The sequence below is a fragment of the Aquarana catesbeiana genome, linkage group LG05 (genome assembly GCF_042186555.1).
Source record: "Aquarana catesbeiana isolate 2022-GZ linkage group LG05, ASM4218655v1, whole genome shotgun sequence".
In the NCBI taxonomy this organism is placed as follows: domain Eukaryota; kingdom Metazoa; phylum Chordata; class Amphibia; order Anura; family Ranidae; genus Aquarana; species Aquarana catesbeiana.
The window spans coordinates 331,008,136-331,027,181 of NC_133328.1; the positions used below are offsets into that span (position 1 = coordinate 331,008,136).

The window sequence follows — 19,046 nt, forward strand, 5'->3', positions numbered from 1 at the left end:
AGGTCTGGTATGGATATTAAGGGGAACCCCGACCAAAATTTAAAAAAAAAAATGACGTGGGGTTCCCCCTAAATTCCATACCAGACCCTTCAGGTCTGGTATGGATTTTAAGGGGAACCCCGCGCCAAAAAAAAAACGGCGTGGGGTCCCCCCAAAAATCCATACCAGACCCTTATCCGAGCACGCAACCTGGCAGGCCGCAGGAAAAGAGGGGGGGACAAGAGTGCGGCCCCCCCTCCCTCCTGAACCGTACCAGGCCACATGCCCTCAACATTGGGAGGGTGCTTTGGGGTAGCCCCCCAAAACACCTTGTCCCCATGTTGATGAGGACAAGGGCCTCATCCCCACAACCCTGGCCGGTGGTTGTGGGGGTCTGCGGGCGGGGGGCTTATCGGAATCTGGAAGCCCCCTTTAACAAGGTGACCCCCAGATCCCGGCCCCCCCCCTGTGTGAAATGGTAAGGGGGTACATAAGTACCCCTACCATTTCACGAAAAAAGTGTCAAAAATGTTAAAAATGACAAGAGACAGTTTTTGACAATTCCTTTATTTAAATGCTTCTTCTTTCTTCTATCTTCCTTCATCTTCTGGTTCTTCTGGCTCTTCTGGTTCTTCCTCCGGCGTTCTCGTCCAGCATCTCCTCCGCGGCATCTTCGGTCTTCTTCTCCTCGGGCCGCTCCGCACCCATGGCATGGGGGGGAGGCTCCCGCTCTTCTCTTCTTCTTTTCTTCTTTTCTTCTCTTCTTCTCTTCTTCTTCATTTTCTTCTCCGGGCCGCTCCGCAATCCATGCTGGCATGGAGGGAGGCTCCCGCTGTGTGACGGCGCTCCTCGTCTGACAGTTCTTAAATAACGGGGGGGCGAGGCCACCCGGTGACCCCGCCCCCCTCTGACGCACGGTGACTTGACGGGGCTTCCCTGTGGCATTCCCCGTGACGTCACAGGGAAGTCCCGTCAAGTCACCGTGCGTCAGAGGGGGGCGGGGTCACCGGGTGGCCCCGCCCCCCCCGTTATTTAAGAACTGTCAGACGAGGAGCGCCGTCACACAGCGGGAGCCTCCCTCCATGCCAGCATGGATTGCGGAGCGGCCCGGAGAAGAAAATGAAGAAGAAGAGAAGAAGAGAAGAAAAGAAGAAAAGAAGAAAAGAAGAAGAGAAGAAGAGAAGAGCGGGAGCCTCCCCCCCATGCCATGGGTGCGGAGCGGCCCGAGGAGAAGAAGACAGAAGACGCCGCGGAGGAGATGCTGGACGAGAACGCCGGAGGAAGAACCAGAAGAACCAGAAGAGCCAGAAGAACCAGAAGATGAAGGAAGATAGAAGAAAGAAGAAGCATTTAAATAAAGGAATTGTCAAAAACTGTCTCTTGTCATTTTTAACATTTTTGACACTTTTTTCGTGAAATGGTAGGGGTACTTATGTACCCCCTTACCATTTCACACAGGGGGGGGGCCGGGATCTGGGGGTCACCTTGTTAAAGGGGGCTTCCAGATTCCGATAAGCCCCCCGCCCGCAGACCCCCACAACCACCGGCCAGGGTTGTGGGGATGAGGCCCTTGTCCTCATCAACATGGGGACAAGGTGTTTTGGGGGGCTACCCCAAAGCACCCTCCCAATGTTGAGGGCATGTGGCCTGGTACGGTTCAGGAGGGAGGGGGGGCCGCACTCTTGTCCCCCCCTCTTTTCCTGCGGCCTGCCAGGTTGCGTGCTCGGATAAGGGTCTGGTATGGATTTTTGGGGGGACCCCACGCCGTTTTTTTTTTTTTTTTTGGCGCGGGGTTCCCCTTAAAATCCATACCAGACCTGAAGGGTCTGGTATGGAATTTAGGGGGAACCCCACGTCATTTTTTTTTTTAAATTTTGGCCGGGGTTCCCCTTAATATCCATACCAGACCTGAAGGGCCTGGTATGGAATTTAGGGGGACCCCCACGTCATTTTTTTTTTTTAATTTTGGTTCGGGGTTCCCCTTTGGGGAATTCCCATGCCGTTTTTATCAATGAACTTCTATGTGTATTGTCGGCAATGCAATAGCCGCGGGTAGTTTTAAATGAGTTTTTTCCTTCAAAATGTCATTTTGCTGTCAGACTGTTCTAAACACAGGAAACATGCGCCCCTTTACAGGCACACTATAGACACCCCCCAGGTACGAAATTTAAAGGGATATTACACTTTTATTGTTTGACTTTAAGCATTATTAAAATCACTGCTCCTGAAAAAACGGCCGTTTTTAAAACTTTTTTTTGCATTGATCCATGTCCCCTGGGGCAGGACCCAGGTCCCCAAACACTTTTTATGACAATAACTTGCATATAAGCCTTGAAAATTAGCACTTTTGATTATTCATGTTCGTGTCCCATAGACTTTAAATGTGTTCGCATGTTCGAACGAACTTTTTTCCTGTTCGCATGTTCTGGTGCGAACCGAACAGGGGGGTGTTCGGCTCATCCCTAGTTCTGATGTATTGGGCCATGGGTTCGAGTATAAGGGCAAATAATAAGGGAGATAATGGGCAACCCTGTCAGGTACCTCTTTCGATATTAAAGGCTTCAGATTTGTATCCAGCATATTTTATATAGGCTTTGGGTTTATTATATAATGCTTTGATCCATGTTAAAAAGTGGGGTCCAAAACCCCATTTTTGTAATGAATATTGCATATATTGCCAGGATACTGTGTCAAATGCCCTCTTAATATCGAGAGATAGAAAACATAAAGGGATTTTCCGTTTTTTAGCAATATGTGCCAATAACACTGCCCTGCGTATATTATCGCCTGCCTGTCTATTTGGCATGAAGCCTACTTGATCTCTATGTATTAATTTTCCTATAATGCTATTGAGGCATTTTGCTATTATTTTTGCTAATAATTTAATATCGAGGTTTAACAGAGAGATAATTCACACAGGAAGTATCATCAGAAAGGGGTTTTGGGATCATACAAACAATTGCCATTAGTGTTTCTTGCCGAAAAGAATGTCCATCTAGAAGTTTGTTAAAAGTTTCAGTGAGAATGGGAGAGAGTATTTCTGAGAATGTTTTATAGTATAAAGCCGAGTAGCCGTCTGGGCCTGGTCTTTTGTTAAGTTTTAGGTCTTTTATGGCGTTAGCAACTTCATCTATAGTTATAGGCTCATCCAAACTGCTTTTTTGATTCTGAGATAACTCAGGTAAGGTTATTTTTGAGAAGAACGATTCAGCCTCTGTAGGATTAAATTCATTGTTTGTCTTGTATAAAGTTGCGAGATGTGAGTGAAATTTATGGACTATTTTAACTGGATTACAAGTGTAAACATTTTTTGATAATTTCAAACGTATTGGTTTGAAAGATTTCTTAGTTGAATTTAATGCCCGAGCCAAATATGTACCTGGTTTGTTTGTATTCATGTAGAAATTGTGTTTGGAGCGTTTGAGGGATTTATCAACTGACTCAGTGAGAAATAGATCGTATTCCAATCTAGATTTTTCCAGATGAGATTTTGTACTCTGAGATGGATTATCTTGAAATGATATGTAGGCTGCATTAAAATTGAGTTCTAGTTTTTTTGCTAGATTTTTGCGTTCCCGTTTAAATAGTGCCATTTGTCTTTGTATTGTACCACGCAAGACAGGCTTATGAGCTTCCCACAGTGTTATTGGGGAGATGTCTGTTGTATTATTAATTGATATGTATTCCTTTAAAGCTTGTTCAATGGCCATCTGATGTAGTGGGTGTTTGAGCATTATGTCCGGTAAGTACCACGTTGGGTCATGCGCTTTTGGTATGGCTGAGGCTATAGTAGTGTATACTGCATTATGGTCAGACCACGGAATCGGAATTATATCTGATGCAATAATTTCTGGTATCATTCCTATTGTTAGAAAAATATGATCTATTCTGGTGAAGGTTTGATGGGGGTGCGAGAAATAAGTGAATTTCTTTTTCATTGGGTTACTTTCTCTCCACGAATCTACCAGATTGTATTTGGAAAGAAGTTGAGAAAAAGGTAATCTAGAGGTTATTTTGGATGGTGTAAAAGGTGATTTATCTAGAAATGGGAGGAGGACCTGGTTCGAATCCCCACACATTATCACTGTTCCTATTTTGTGTGTATTAATCACTTGTAATATATGTGAGAGGAATGGTGTAGGTTGTTTGTTAGGAGCGTAGTAGGAAATCACCGTGATTGCTGTATCCATTATATAACCCATGAGTATCAGGTATCTACCTTCTGGGTCTTTAATTTCTGATGATAAGGTGAATGGTGTGGATCGGTGAAATGCAATTAGAGTTCCCCTTTGCTTGGTACAGGCAGAAGCCGTGTAAATTTGTTGATAAAAAGGAGAAATATATTTTGGAGTAGAATCTTTGGTGAAGTGTGTTTCTTGGAGGCATACTATGTGAGCCTTCTTGTTATGGAAAGTACGGAAGGCTTTGGTCCTTTTTTGAGGGACATTTATTCCCTGAACATTCAGGGAAAGTATATTCAGTGGTGCCATGGCAATAGATCAAATAGTTTTGACTTACTTTTTGTTATGCAGAGCTGACTGCGCAGATCAACCTGTGTGGACTGAAGAGATGAATAGATAGAAAAGAAACCAGTGAATTCTGGAGTAAAGAGTAAACAAAAAACATATGAGATTAGATGATACATTGTATAAATTATTTTTTGCAAGTAATCACAATTTACCCGTGAAAGAGAATAAATATCTCTCTCAGGGGAATAAGTGCCTTCGTCACACTCCCACATAATATGGTTGGGAGAATGAGGAGGGCTAATGGGGGTACACGGATCTTCCGCTTGCAGGAGAGAAGTGCTATGTCAAAAGACATCAAAATGATGTTTCATTAATTGGAGTGCAGAATATAGTTTTTGTTGAAATTATTTATTCCAGGGTGGTTGTATATGGTTAGTCTTGCCCTAGGCTAAATAATTCAGTTAGAAAGGTACTGTTAATAACTTTGGTATTGATGAAGATAGTTTGAATTATTTTGGGATTTTAACCCTTTTAGAGTAAACAATTACATATTTTATTCATATGCAACTGTTTAGATATGTTAACTCATAAAATTGAGGTTGTATTGCTTCAGATTAGAATAAACAAAAACATAATTCTAGGAACTAGTTAGGTAATAATATATTTGTTTTAAGAAAAGAAAGAAAAAGCTTCCATTACTTCTGGATTATTGAACATATTTGTCCTAAAAAGTAATAAATCTATTGTTATTACCTGATAATATATAACTGAACAAGAATTTCCTTATTTCACTTATATATTCTAAGGCTATATGAATCAGAAGTAATAAGAAATATAACTGGAATGTAACATGATCCCACACAGTGTGTGACTATCAGAATGCAGTTACATTCAGTTATAAATATAGGTTTTTTATAGAGAACCATCTCTTAGTATAATAAATGAAGAGATATCAGGAATTAGGATGTCAGTCCATTGAATCTTCTTGGTCCATGGATGATGTGGCATAACGGCCTCTTTTGTGAGAATGATGATTCCCATTTTGTTCTGAAATTTTCTGGGTGCTGCCTGAAGGTGAAGATGATGCCATTCTTCTGCGTGTGGGAGTGTTGCTGCTTGTGGGTTCTGTCAGATTTAATTTTAAAAGGGTTTGTTGTAGTTCATCTGCTGATCTGCTTCTGTAAATTGTACCTTGGTAGTTAAATCTGACTGAAAAGGGGAAGCCCCATTGATACATAATGTTGTGGCGTTGCAGTTCCATTAGTTGGGGTTTCATGGATCGTCTTTTAGTAATAGTAAGTTGGGATAGGTCAGCAAAAATTTGATAATTGTGTCCTTGAAAATTAAGTTCCTTTTTTTCTCTTGCAGCAATTAGTATTTGTTCTTTCGTTCTGTAATAATGAAATTTTGTGATTATATTACGTGGGAGTCCGTCTTTCTTTTTGGCTGTGAGGGCTCTGTGTACTCTGTCCAGTTCTAAACGTTCAATAGGGATATCTGGCTTTAGTTCTTGTAATAGAGCAGTAATAGTAGATTGCAGGTCTGTCACAGTTTCAGGTATTCCCCTTATGCGCAAGTTTGAACGTCTGGCTCTATTTTCGTAATCTTCGAGCTTAGTTTGAAGTATTAAATTCTCTTTTTTTAATTGTTCCAATTCTGTTATATTTTCTTGGGTTGTAATTTCAATTTCATCCATTTTTATTTCTAAGGCTGCGGTACGGTTTCCCAGCTCTCTTATTTCTTTGGTTAGGCTGTTTGTTATTTGGTCTGAGGTTTGTTTTAAAGCCTTATGAAGCATCTTTTCAAATTGTAATAATATTACTGGGGATGCTGAGGAGGCTTGTGGAGAAGTTTGTGAGAGGATTTGTTCTGTATCTGACTCAAATGGAGAGTCTTGCTGTGGCATTTTCTGTCTGTGAGAGCGCCCTGATGCTGTACATTGTGAGGTGACTGGAGCTGCTTCAGCTGCAGTGAGTGCCTGTGAGCTCTTTGTGAGGTGATTTTTATTTCTGCCACGGTTTCCTCCCAGTACCATATTTCCTGCCCAAACTTTCACAGTTTGTTCCCTGGGGCAAAAAGGTTCAAATGGATACCTTTTGAGCCTGCAGGCTCCGCTTTGTCCTTCTCTTCTCTCCTCAGCGGTGTGGAGCTCTAACAATGCATGTCTGCTCTGCTAGGCTCCGCCTCCTGCCCCCCCCCGTTAGTTTAATTTTCATTTTCTTCTGAAAATGTGAAATTACACTTTAATCCTGTGGGCTGAATGACACAAAAAAAAAACAGTTTACTCCATCCACATAAATAAGGTTGACAGATGGTAATGACTGATGGTACATGTCCCTTCAACAAAAGATGATCAAACAATTGACTACTGTTGAGCAGAAGAGCCCATACACTGATCAACATTCATCTGCACTCTGCTGAAAAGGCTGGATTTTGATTGTTGTACTTAGCTCAATTTAACCACTTTACATTTATTTATTCTCTGTAGTTCTTCAAATTCAGGCTGCTATTATGCAGTTTGGAGATGACCTGGTTTATGTACAGAACTTTCTTTTGTATTTTTTACAAACTCTTGAAAGAATTATGGCTTAGAAGTTTGGGAGCTATTTCCCATGAAATCATGTATGGTTGATAAATGTGATCCTTGTGTTCTGAGAATCCAGACACATTGCTCTTAATCAGCTTTTCAAAGAAAAACATGCAGTGATATATTTTACTTTTGGTCCAGCTTCCTCTTCTGCTTGTTTTTATTTACTGCGCAATAATGAAAGAAATAGCATGAGTCACTGTGCCACCTCATTAGTTTTCAATTGCCAATGAAAGAAAGGCCTTGATCAGAATCCAGTGCCTTGCTATGTATGCGTCTGTATAGTATAAGTATCTGACATTGCCCTTGTATGCCTTTACATGAAAAAATACAGCAAGAAAATCAAAGCGTAAGTTACCATGATAGAAGTATTCTATGAGAAGCTTTTGCTTGAATTATACATAACATATTTTTCACCTAAGCAGAAGGTTCTTCCATCATATTGTCTTAGTAACCCAAGCCAGCCTGCATCAATAATAATCTTCAGAAGCACAGAAGCAGACAGAGCCATGTAGCTTTATTCTTCATATTCTTCAGTGGCTCCGGACAGTGCTGATGCTTTTTTTTTTTTTTTTTTTTTTGCTTCTACAGATGGACATGTCTGGATAGGCCGTTGATAGATGTTTTATAATTTGTACCTTTGCTTTTATTTAATCAATTACTTTACATTCTTGGGAATATATATATATATATATATATATATATATATATATATATAGATATAGATCTATATCGATATAGATCTATATCTAGATCTATATCTATATATATATCTATATATCTATATATCTATAGATATATAGATATATAGATATATTACTACTGTGTATGTTTTTATATGTACACACATTTTATTATAGAATTTACCTAAGACCCATTTTTGATTTGCCTTTTTTCTTTTTTAACTTGCTGATTTTACCATTATGAGGTTATTTAATGCACAGGTTTGTATAGTCAGACCCTAGTGGGTGACTTAATGTGATAAGTAACATTCACAAAATATAGCAGAGCAGCTCTCAATACAGGTCAGATGTATACACATAAAATGTACATATTAAACGTACATGAATAAAATGCATGAGGCAAAGTCCCAAAAAGTATATCTTAGTCCGAGGAGATCAAAAGCTGCCCACTTGCTGAAGGGGGATCCTTCAGTTGGCAAGGAAAGGGTGCAGTGATAGGATAAGATTGTATTCGTTGTATCACCACCAATGTGAACCTCCACCAAGAGTCTAGGCTGCTCACCTTATTGAGTGGACCTTCTGCGTTAACAGCAAGGTCACTCATGCATTCCCTTCTACAGGGTAGATTATGGAGATAGGGGTCCACAGGCAGTATCCCAAATTCAGTCTCATCGGTTGATATATATCATGTTAAAAAAAAAAATAACAGGACATAGTGCTCTCCATACAAAAAGGTATAAAATTTAATAAATAAGAAAAATATTACTCACAAAGCAAGCACTGTTTCCCAGTGCAGGAGTATACAGCATAAAATGAACCAGATGGGTGGCTGTACTGACATCACAGAGCCCCTCGCACGCATATCGTCCGTGTGGACTTCCTCAGCGAATCTGATTGGGGGCCCGTGTGTCAGCTCTTATATCTAATCCTGGTTCCACATACAATTCATGATGATACTGGAAACCCCGCCCACTCTCCAATAATACACAGGTGAATGGACTTAACTACTAAGTAGTAGAGAATCAGGAGTGGCTACAAATCTAATAGGGCACAACCAAGCTGAATACACTAATAACTTACTGATAGGCAGCCACCATTCCTCCCATGTTATGAGCTAAAGCATTTCCAGGTCAAATCTATATCTTCCAATAGCAGTGAACACTGCTGTGTCCTGAAAGACAGCCTGCCCCCATTTCCGGGTCAAAAAAACATTTTTTAGCCTATGGCACCTGGTATTACCAGGCGGTTTCCCATCCAGGTACTAACCAGACCCCACCCTGCTTAGCTTCTGAGATCAGACAAGATTGGGCGCTTTCAGGGTGATGTGGCTGTAGGCAAATCCATCTCGTTCAATGGCAGCTAACGCTGCTGCGTCCTAGGAAGAAGCCCGCCCTCTAAAGGGGCGTTCATATGAAGATGGGGATGGGGGGCGGTAGCACAACAAACAAACAGCCCCTTTCATACATGTCGCTCACAGACTAAGTGAACGGCAACAGGGAGCGCAAACGCAATGCGCACTCCGCCCCTCCCTTCCACGTCACCCCTGGACAGATCGAGATGCAAACTCCAGTCTCCTTGGCAATGACATGAAATTGCTCCCAAGAGTGCCACCTTCATTCCTCTGGCCTGTCAGCGTGGGTAATAACAACATTCACCCACAATGGAGAGCAGGCTAACATAAAATTAGCAACTAATCAGAGACATAGGGAGCAGAAACAAGGCTAACGTTAATAAAAAAATAATTATAATAAAGTAAAAATGATTATAAAAATAATGTAATATAGTTATAAAGCTAAGAGGTGGGAGGCTACTCAAAAAGTACCTATGGGGATACCCCAAAGAGGCTATAATTGAAGCATATGGGGGAAGTTCATAAAGTCACCCCCCTCCCTTATGGCAGAATCCATCCTAAGGTGTCCTACACACTCTTCCAGAAGGAGAATGTGTACCAAAAACAAATGCTATTCCCTCCCAGTAGTCACCAGAGTGATATACAAAAAGTGAAATGGAAAAAGTCAAACAAAACGTATATATCGCCACCCCATGTAATATCATGTAGGACCTACAAGGGTTAAAAATATGAATATAAATTTGATAGAAAAATTATAATAAAAAGACATCAGTACAACCACCTCATCTGTACACAAATACAATTAGAATGTATACATATACCACAAACAAATATACATTATGGACCAATATTCTAAATGGAATGGGGCTAGAAACCAACATAAACTAACGGTCTGAAATAAAAAAAAAGGTCAAACTCAAAGTTCAACCCTAAAGGGACCCCAACCTTTGTCTCAAATACCCAGAAAGATTCTCGTCGACTGAGCTGCCGTATGAAATTCCTACCCCTCCAATGCTTCATTACCTTCTCTATTCCCCAGAACTTCAGCCCCGCAGGGCTGCGGTTATGGAAAAGTCGGAAGTGCTTGGAGACATTGTGTGTGCGGAGTCCTCATTTAATGTTGTTAACATGTTCTCCGACTCTTACATTGAGGGGCCTAGAAGTCCTACCCACATATTGGTAGCCACACTCACATTGCAACATATACACCACTCCGGCAGTGTTGCACATAATCAAATCCTTGATTTTGTAGTTTTTACCCGTGGCAAAAGCCACAAATTCCTTCCTCTTCTTTACATTGTTTCTAGCCTGTTTACACGCCGGACAGTGTCCACAGGCATAAAAGCCATTAAGGAAGCCAAGCATTCTATTCACCGGGTAAACCGGGGATCTATCACCCCTGGTGCAAGTCTATCTCTAAGAGAAGGAGCTCTTTTGTAAATAAACAATGGTCGGTCTGGGAGGACCGGACTCAAGGTTCTGTCAAGTTTTAAAATAGGCCAATGTTTCTGTACTATCTTTTCAAATTGCTTGTGCTGAATATTAAAATCAAGGATCATCCTGATCTGTTTAGGCTCACCCTGGGCTACTCTAGGGGCATTCGACACCAGTACCTTCCTATCAAGAGTCACAACATTATCCAATTCTTGGACTAGCTTATTTTTATCATAACCCTTCTCGGTGAACCTAGAGATAAGAGTCTGTGACTGTGATAGAAAATCCCCCACCTCTGTGCAATTCCGCCTGAGGCAAATACTGTCCTCTAGGGATATTGCACAGCCACTTACTGTGGTGGCAGCTTTCAACAGGGATAAATGCATTTCGGTCAGTAGCCTTAAAATGGGTGACCATATTGATGCGGTCACCCCTTTTTGACAATTCAAGATCCAAAAATACTACCCTCTCTGTACTGATATTCCACAAGAGGACTATATTTTTGTTATTGTCGTTAAGCCTGGATACAAACGTGTCCAGACTATCTCTGTCTTCTTCCCAGACCATGATAAGGTCATCAATATACCTCTGGTAGCAGATCAGTTGTGGGGGTTTGTTCTTATAGACTGCCTTCTCCTCCCAGTGAGCCATAAATAGATTAGCAACACTGGGAGCGAAGCGTGCCCCCATGGCTACCCCTCTGGTTTGGAGAAAGAACTGCTTGTCATACCAGAAGTAGTTCTTTGACAGACAGAAAGTCAAACTGTCAATCCAAAAATTCCGATGCCCCCTAGATAGGTCCGAGGACCCCAGGGCCCACTGTACTGAGGTTAACGCATCCTCGTGGCTGATGATGGTATATAAAGAGCCCACATCCGCCGTAATGAGGAAGCAGGAAGATGTAATGGTCAGAGACTCTAAAATCTGTATGACGTGTTTTGTATCTTTTAGGGATGCATTCATTTTCATGACCAACGGTTGGAGGAAGGTGTCAATGTATTGACCCAGTCTGGAAGAGACAGAGTCAATACCATTGACTATAGGTCTACCCGGTGGGTTGACACTGTTCTTATGAATCTTGGGGAGAAAGTAGATAATTGGTGTACGGCAGAACAGGGGATCCAAATAGTGGGCCTCCTTATTTGGATCCCCTGTTCTGCCGTACACCAATTATCCAGACTTGATTTTTTGATTGACAGTTTGACTTTCTGTCTGTCAAAGAACTACTTCTAGTAGGACAAGCAGTTCTTTCTCCAAACCAGAGGGGTAGCCATGGGGGCACGCTTCGCTCCCAGTGTTGCCAATCTATTTATGGCTCACTGGGAGGAGAAGGCAGTCTATAAGAACAAACCCCCGGAACTGATCTGCTACCAGAGGTATATTGATGACCTTATCATGGTCTGGGAAGGGGACAGAGATAGTCTGGACGCGTTTGTATCCAGTCTTAACGACAATAACAAAAATATAGTCCTCTTGTGGAATATCAGTACAGAGAGGGTGGTATTTTTGGATCTTGAATTGTCAAAAAGGGGTGACCGCATCAATATGGTCACCCATTTTAAGGCTATTGACCGAAACGCATTTATCCCTGTTGAAAGCTGCCACCACAGTAAGTGGCTGTGCAATATCCCTAGAGGACAGTTTATTCGCCTCAGGCGGAATTGCACAGAGGTGGGGGATTTTCTATCACAGTCACAGACTCTTATCTCTAGGTTCACCGAGAAGGGTTATGATAAAAATAAGCTAGTCCAAGAATTGGATAATGTTGTGACTATTGATAGGAAGGTACTGGTGTTGAATGCCCCTAGAGTAGCCCTGGGTGAGCCCAAACAGATCAGGATGATCCTTGATTTTAATATTCAGCACAAGCAATTTGAAAAGATAGTACAGAAACATTGGCCCATTTTAAAACTTGACAGAACCTTGGGTCCGGTCCTCCCAGACCGACCATTGTTTATTTACAAAAGAGCTCCTTCTCTTAGAGATAGACTTGCGCCAGGGGTGATAGATCCCCCGGTTTACCCGGTGAATAGAATGCTTGGCTTCCTTAATGGCTTTTATGCCTGTGGACACTGTCTGGCGTGTAAACAGGCTAGAAACAATGTAAAGAAGAGGAAGGAATTTGTGGCTTTTGCCACGGGTAAAAAATACAAAATCAAGGATTTGATTACGTGCAACACTGCCGGGGTGGTGTATATGTTGCAATGTGAGTGTGGCTACCAATATGTGGGTAGGACTTCTAGGCCCCTCCATGTAAGAGTCGGAGAACATGTTAACAACATTAAATGAGGACTCCGCACACACAATGTCTCCAAGCACTTCCGACTTTTCCATAACCGCAGCCCTGCGGGGCTGAAGTTCTGGGGAATAGAGAAGGTAACGAAGCATTGGAGGGGTGGGAATTTCATACGGCAGCTCAGTCGACGAGAATCTTTTTGGGTATTTGAGACAAAGGTTGGGGTCCCTTTAGGGTTGAATGTTGCGTTTGACCTTAATTGTTTTATTTCAGACCGTTAGTTTATGTTGGTTTCTAGCCCCTTACCATTTAGAATATTGGTCCATAATGTATATTTGTTTGTGGTATATGTATACATTCTAATTGTATTTGTGTACAGATGAGGTGGTTGTACTGATGTCTTTTTATTATAATTTTTCTATCAAATTTATATTCATATTTTTAACCCCTGTAGGTCCTACACGATATTACATGGGGTGGCGATATATATATTTTGTTTGACTTTTTCCATTTCATTTTTCGCATATCCCTCTGGTGACTACTGGGAGGGAATAGCATTTGTTTTTGGTACACATTCTCCATCTGAAAGAGTGTGTAGGACACCTTAGGATGGATTCTGCCATAAGGGAGGGGGGTGACTTTATGAACTTCCCCCATATGCTTCAATTATAGCCTCTTTGGGGTATCCTCATAGGTACTTTTTGAGTAGCCTCCCTCCTCTTAGCTTTATAACTATAGTACATTATTTTTATAATAATTTTTACTTTATTATAATTATTTTTCTATTAACGTTAGCCTTGTTTCTGCTCCCTATGTCTCTGATTAGTTGCTAATTTTATGTTAGCCTGCTTGCCATTGTGGGTGAATGTTGTTATTACCCACGCTGACAGGCCAGGGGAATGAAGGAGGTGCTCTTGGGAGCGATTTCATGTCGTTGCTAAGAAGACTGAAGTTTGCATCTCGATCTGTCCAGGGGGTGACGTGGAAGGGAGGGGCGGAGCACGCATTGCGTCTGCACTCCCTGTTGCCGTTCACTTAGTCTGTGAGCCACATGTATGAAAGGGGCGGTTTGTTTGTTGTGCTCCCACCCCCCATCCCCGTCTCCATAACGCCCCTTTAGAGGGCGGGCTTCTTCCCAGGACGCAGCAGCGTTAGCTGCAATTGAACGAGATAGATTCGCCTACAGCCACATCACCCTGAAAGCACCCGATCTTGTCTGATCTCAGAAGCTAAGCAGGGTGGGGTCTGGTTAGTACCTGGATGGGAGACCGCCTGGGAATACCAGGTGCTGTAGGCTAAAAAAATTTTTTTTTTTGACCCAGAAATGGGGGCGGGCTGTCTTTCAGGACACAGCAGTGTTCACTGCTATTGGAAGATAAGGATTTGATCTGGAAATGCTTTAGCTCATATCATGGGAGGAATGGTGGCTGCCTATCAGTAAGTTATCAGTGTATTCAGCTTGCTTGTGCCCTATTAGATTTGTAGCCACTCCTGATTCTCTACTACTTAGTAGTTAAGTCCATTCACCTGTGTATTATTGGAGAGTGGGTGGGGTTTCCAGTATCATCATGAATTGTATGTGGAACCAGGATTAGATATAAGAGCTGACACACGGGCATCCAATCAGATTCGCTGAGGAAGTCCACACAGATGATACGCGTGCGAGGGGCTCTGTGATGTCAGTACAGCCACCCATCTGGTTCATTTTATGCTGTATACTCCTGCACTGGGAAACAGTGCTTGCTTTGTGAGTAATATTTTTCTTATTTATTAAATTTTATACCTTTTCGTATGGAGAGCACTATGTCCTGTTATTTTTGTTTTTAACATGATATATATATCAACCGATGAGACTGAATTTGGGATACTGCCTGTGGACCCCTATATCCATAATCTACCCTTTGGAAGGGAATGCATGAGTGACCTTGCTGTTAACGCAGAAGGTCCACTCAATATGGTGAGCAGCCTAGACCCTTGGTGGAGGTTCACATTGGTGGTGATACAACGAATACAATCTTATCCTATCACTGCACCCTTTCCTTGCCAACTGAGGGATTCCCCTTCTGCAAGTGGGCAGCTTTTGATCTCCTTGGACTAAGATATACTTTTTGGGACTTTGCCTCATGCGTTTTATTTATGTACATTTAATATGTACATTTTATGTGTATACATGTGTATACATCTGACCTGTATTGAGCGCTGCACTGCTATATTTTGTGTATGTCTTTTTAGGTTTTGTATATTGACCTACAGTGTCCATCTGCTGAGTTTTAGTAATTAGGTTTTGCACTGTCTGTTTCTTCTGTTTAAGTGATAAGTAACATTGTTGCTATCTTCTGTTAAATAACAGCTGTGATACAACTATATAAAGCCTATTGTAATATTTGTATTTATTATAGACATATTAACCTGTTTACAACCCTCCCTATGATCTTTTAGGTGGGCCTTAAGGCCTGGGAGGTAGAGCAGCTTCTGTAGCATGTGACCACTGTGACTGGCTCTCACAACAGTAACATGATTGGGAGCAGGAGTCACTGACTCTCAATCAGAAGCCATGTACAAGAGCTGTCAGAGCATGCTCTCAGCAGACAACCTCAGGCTGCCATGGAAGCATATGTGAGATGGCTGGGCGTTAAAACCCCACCCTCTTTGATACCACATACTGTATATGAGTTATGCAGTCATTAAGAACAAATGTTGTATGTACTGTATAATCAGATCAATAGATACATGAATATAGGGCTTATACATCAACATGTTTGCAAGAAAATAAGCCACACTATAGCAACCTTTGAACTTATATACACTGTGTACACACACATACGCACACACACAACAGAGAAATGTTGTCCTATTCTTTTCTTATATAGGATTCTATCTGCTCAACAGTCCTGGGCCTTCTTGTTGATTTCAAGATGCACCAAGCATTTTCAATTGGTGAAAGGTCTAGATTGCACGCTGGACAGTTAAGCACCCAGACTCTTCTACTATGAAGCCATGCTGTTGCGATAGTATGTAGTATGCTGTAAGTATCTTAAAAGATAAGTTCACTTTTTGGAAAAAAAGAATACCTGAAAAAAAAAAGAGCATTTATTTTTTATGTTTTTGGAGCCTGTAAAGCATGGTCTCCAGCAGATCTGCTAGTGTATCTACTTGCTCGTACAGGAAGGCAGATACAATCTGACAGGAAGCATTCATTGAAACAACTTAACATTAATAAATCACCGGGACCAGATGGCTTGCATCCAAGGGTACTTAGGGAACTCAGTCAAGTGATTGCCAGACCATCGTTCCTAATTTTCACAGACAGTCTTAGTCTGTAATGAGAATGGTATCATTAGCAGTAATCAGCATGGATTCATGAAGAATAGTTCTTGCCAAACCAATCTACTAACCTTCTATGAGGAGGTGAGTTGCCAGCTAGATAAAGGAAGGCCCGTAGACGTGGTGTATCTGGATTTTGCAAAAGCATTTGACACAGTTCCCCATAAATGTTTACTGTACAAATAAGGTCTGTTGGCATGGAATAAGGTGAGTACATGGATTGAAAACTGGCTACAAGGATGAGTTCAGACGGTGGTGATAAATGGGGAGTACTCGGAATGGTCAGGGGTGGGTAGTGGGGTCCCCCAGGGTTCTGTGCTGAGACCAATCCTATTTAATTTGTTCATAAACGACCTGGAGGATGGGATAAACAGTTCAATCTCTGTATTTGCAGACAATACTAAGCTAAGCAGGGCAATAACTTCTCTGCAGAATGTGGAAACCTTGCAAAAAGATCTGAACAAATTAATGGGGTGGGCAACGACATGGCAAATGAGGTTCAATGTAGAAAAATGTAAAATAATGCATTTGGGTGGCAAAAATATGAATGCAATCTATACACTGGGGGGAGAACCTCTGGGGGAATCTAGGATGGAAAAGGACCTGGAGGTCCTAGTAGATGATAGGCTCAGCAATGGCATGCAATGCCAAGCTGCTGCTAACAAAGCAAACAGAATATTGGCATGCATTAAAAAGGGGATCAACTCCAGAGATAAAACGATAATTCTCCCGCTTTACAAGACTCTGGTCCGGCCGCACCTAGAGTATTCTGTCCAGTTCTGGGCACCAGTCCTCAGGAAGGATGTACTGGAAATGGAGCGAGTACAAAGAAGGGCAACAAAGCTAATAAAGGGTCTGGAGGATCTTAGTTATGAGGAAAGGTTGCGAGCACTGAACTTACTCTCTCTGGAGAAGAGACGCTTGAGAGGGGATATGATTTCAATATACAAATACCGTACTGGTGACCCCACAATAAAAATAAAACTTTTTGCAGAAGAGAGTTTAACAAGACTCGTGGCCACTCATTAAAATTAGAAGAAAAGAGGTTTAACCTTAAACTACGTAGAGGGTTCTTTACTGTAAGAGCGGCAAGGATGTGATATTCCCTTCCACAGGTGGTGGTCTCAGCGAGGAACATTGATAGCTTCAAGAAACTATTAGATGAGCACCTGAATGACCGCAACATACAGGGATATACAATGTAATACTAACACATAATCACACATAGGTTGGACTTGATGGACTTGTCTTTTTTCAACCTCACCTACTATGTAACTATCTAACAAAAGCGGACAGCCGCAAAGGTTGCTGGACCCTGTAGTTTTCCATGCACAGAGCCCTACCAATGAGTGACACGGCCGGGCAGGTTAAAGGACGACGCTAGCTGCCACAGCAGGGATTAAGGAGGTGCAGGGGCCGGTCCAATTGTAACATGTTACACTCTAAATACAAGTGTAACATGTAATGTGTTATGAAAGGTGAACTTATCCTTTAACCTCTTAGCCCTGAGAGTACGCAAAAATGCGGCCTCTCAGCAGGTGGGCTTTGATGCTGAGAGGTTGCATATTTGCGTACCAAAATGTAAACAAAGCTGTGTTGAGAGGGCGTGCCCTGCATACTCCTGGCACAGTTGCTGGCACCTAACGGAAAGCTCTTGATCGCTACTTGCGATCGGGGGCTTTTTGGTCATGTGACTGCTGGGAAAGCCAATCATGGCGGTCACATGATCATAAACCCCACTTCCCAGCATCAGAAACCCCTTAAATGGCTGGGAGGCACCTGCATTAAGGGGTTAACATTGTCCTGCTGAAATATGCCAGGCCTTCCCTGAAAAAGACATAGTCTGGATAGGAGCATATACTGCTCTAAAATATGGATATATTTTTCAGCATTAATGGTGGCTCTCCAGATGTGCAACCTGCCCATTACATAAGCACTAATGCACCCCCTTACCATCAGAGATGAAGCCTTTTGAACTGAGCACTGATAAAAAGGTGGAAGGTCCCACTCCTCTGTAGTCCAGAGGATGCAGCGCCCATGGTTACCAAAAAGAATGTCAAATGTGGATTTGTCTGACCACAGAACAATTTTCCACTTTGCAACAAACCATTTTAAATTAGCTATGGCCCACAGAAGATGGTGGCATTTCTGAATTAGGTTCAGATATGGCTTCTTCTTTGTATGATAGAGCTTTAACTTGCATTTTTGGATGGCACGGCGGACTGTGTTCACAGACAGTGATTTTTGAGCCCATGCAGTGATGTCCCTTGTGCACAGAGATTTCTCCAGATTCTCTGAATATTTTGATAATATTATATACTGAAGATGATGACATATTTAAAGTCTTTGCAATTTTATGTTAAGGAACAATATTCTTAAATTGTTCAACAATTTGTAGACTCAGCTCTTCACCGATTGGTGAACCTCTGCCAATCTCTATTTCTGAGATACTCTGACTCTTTAAGTTGTTCTTTTTATACCCAATCATGTTAGAGCCATTTCACATGAGACCAATCTAGACCACCTATCAGTTTTTCAGGTGGACCCAATTGGACTCTCCAGTCTCCTTTATGGAGCAGCGGATGTCAATTGACATCTGTCCGTCGACACCTGCCAACATTCAAATTGATCCTGTCTGATAAAAACAGACTAATCCTTTCCTCCTCCGTCTGGTGGATCGCATCGAATGGCAGTTGGGTGTAAATGGACAGATAGTCTGTTTACATCCAACCACCCATAGAGGAGAGCAGGCTGTGTCTGTGTAAACTGTGCATAGGTGGAGCGGAGCGAACACAGACCAGCCATCTATCTGCTCATTGGGAATCACAGACAGATTCCCCACTGAGAAGGCAGACTCCAAAGGAGTCTGCCCCATGTTGCATTCTGTTTTTTCCTAGATTAACATAGTATCCCACTTTTTTTTGTATTTGGGGTGTCTATATATATATATATGTCATATATATATATATATGACACACACAAA

At 41.9% G+C, this 19,046-nt stretch overlaps 1 protein-coding gene, 1 non-coding gene and 1 pseudogene across 13 annotated transcripts in view; 1 reads left to right on the forward strand and 2 right to left on the reverse strand.

Annotated features, from left to right (window-relative positions):
* Positions 1–19,046, reverse strand: part of CDH12 (cadherin 12) — a 1,995,427-nt gene that overhangs the window by 207,409 nt on the left and 1,768,972 nt on the right. The window lies entirely within an intron of this gene.
* Positions 8,936–9,054, reverse strand: LOC141146364 (5S ribosomal RNA; annotated as a pseudogene).
* LOC141146312 (5S ribosomal RNA) lies at positions 13,918–14,036 on the forward strand. The gene has a single exon (XR_012244864.1). It is a non-coding gene; the product is annotated as a 5S ribosomal RNA (ribosomal RNA).